The sequence below is a fragment of the Charadrius vociferus genome, unplaced genomic scaffold, assembly GCF_000708025.1.
Source record: "Charadrius vociferus isolate BGI_N301 unplaced genomic scaffold, ASM70802v2 scaffold50, whole genome shotgun sequence".
NCBI classification, from domain to species: Eukaryota; Metazoa; Chordata; class Aves; order Charadriiformes; family Charadriidae; genus Charadrius; species Charadrius vociferus.
The window spans coordinates 807,827-810,141 of NW_009646445.1; positions in this window are offsets into that span (position 1 = coordinate 807,827).

Genomic DNA, 2,315 nt, shown 5'->3' on the forward strand with positions numbered 1-2,315 from the left:
CAGGAGCACCGCAAAGTGTAGGGGAAAGTGGGAATTTTGTGAATGTGCATTCAAAAAAGATCTCAGAGAGCTTCCAGGTGCTACACAACAACCTACTTTCTGCAGAAAATGGTTGTCCTTATGTAGCTTGATACTCAGGGTACTTGCAAGCAGTGCAAACTCACACCAGGAGCTGGAAGAAGGAAGTCCTCAAAGAGAAAACAAAAAGAGTTAGGAACAGTTATGACAGCTATGTAGCATCTGTTTGTTTCCACAGTGACATCGAGCTTGAGCGAAACATGGACAAAACTCCAGGTGGGGTCCCTCCACATGTCAAGGAGAAAGACAGCAGCAGTGCCACCAAAGCCAACAGAGCTCCTGTGGACAGCACTCTCCCCATAGCAGCCAGCTCTGCCTTGCAGTATCCAAACATCTCGGTGGAGCCTGCAGTCTGATTGGAAAGATGTGCAGACACATCGCCCTTTCTACTGCATGTGTCAGGGAAGTAGGGAAGAGCTTTTGAAACTTCCTAAAAGGCTTTGACTTCTGCAGAAAGAAAGAGAAAGCATTTTTGACTTCCAACACATCAAGGGGCTCTTCAGCTCTAGAGGAGCAAGGCCCTAAAAGACCATGGGCAAGTTTATCTCCTGGCCACTGCTGAGTTTAAGAATTTCCAGGGAAGGAACTTGTGTTTTTATCCAAGAACTGCTTTAACAGGAAACAGAAGAATGAAATAAGCATTGGCTGTAAAGGGGAGAACCTATTATCAAGCCCGCAAGAGAGAGGTCAATGTATACAAAAAGACCCTCCAGAGTCCATAGTTAAATAGAGTTACACACCTTTTCCAGTGAGTGGTCCTTAACAGCCAGATGTGGAGGTGTGGGCAGAGGCCACCCAATCCCACCCAAGTTACCCAGCCATTTCTGTAGGGAGTTAGAGAGACAGAGAAGGACACTCTGTTGGAGGTGGTCATGTCCACTACAAGTTGATGGTATTTTCCTGTGGAGCAGTCAAATGGCAACGTGAGGTTACACATCCTGGAAGCCAAAACAAGCAAACAAGGCCTTAGCTCAGCCAGGTGGTATATGTGTGTGTGTCCTCCACATGTGGTACATAGGGGAATGAACACAGGCCCTTCTGGGTACCCAGCAGGGCTGAAATGTCCCCAGTGCACTGGGAAGTGAGCCCATTCGCCCATCACATGTGAAAACAGCAGGAAGAAAATGGCGTAGCAGATGCCAGGCAGAGCAGTAGGAAAGCTGACAGCAAGCAAGAACCGAGGTTGAAATGAGAAGGGGATGAGCTGATCATAGGATACAAAATATGAGCCAAACCCAGGTTCATGGGCAGAATGAGAATTGAACTAGAAAAAAAAACCTGGCCAAAGGCTTAGCCACATTATTTGCAGTTCATAACAAGACCCAGTTTTAATTGGCAGGATGCATAGCAGGAAAAAGGGCAGTAAGATTAGAGGTGATTTTCCAGCTGGAGGGAGCAAAAGAGGGGGCGGCTTCCTTCCTCCAGCACAATCATTTTTGAAAGTGTGAGGAGAAGACAAACACATGCTGGCTGCAGAGTTTTTCCAAATAGTGTTAGCCATTGCAGTTGGTAAAAGTGGCCTGGACAGGGTGGAAAGGACTTTGTTTAAATTAAGAAGAGGGTATGACTGGTTCCCAGAACTGACAGGAAGGCAAAGGTCTGGCTATTCTTGCCTGCTGGTTAACCCAGGAGCCCATGACATGAAGAGGAGGATCTTGAGTGCAGAGCAAACCCCTCAGCCGTGCAGCTCCATTTTGCTTTCCCAGAATTTCTCTGCAAGTTTCATCTGTGTAAATGTTCTCCCCACACTACAGCCCAGCAAGCCCAGGAGCAGCTATGTCATTGTGATGCTTCGCCTGAGATCTCCAGAGGCTTTGCCTGCATTGTTTTCTTTATGATCAGTCCCTTGATGATACTCTTTCTCTTTTTGCAGGGGCAGGAGAAGGGAAAGGGGAGATTATGCACTGGGCAAAGGGGAAATCAAACCAAATTCACACAGGACCTGCTGACTACCCCTCTTCTCTGCTCGTTTATTCACCTTTCCTTCTGCACCGTGGAGCACACTGATGCTCCTCCCAAGTCTCTGCTGTGAAACTTCTTGCTCTGCACAGTAGTTTAGAGGCTTGGGAAGGGCTTACTTAAATAAGTGGTGGGCCAATGTGCCACCCAGATGGGACGCTTGGCACAGTGCAGTAAATCATCAGGTTCTTTAATACTACCCATGGGTTTGCATAACCAATTAGTAGGACTTTGTATTGCTGCAGCTGGTGTGAGATGGTTTCCAGAGATTGTTCTGA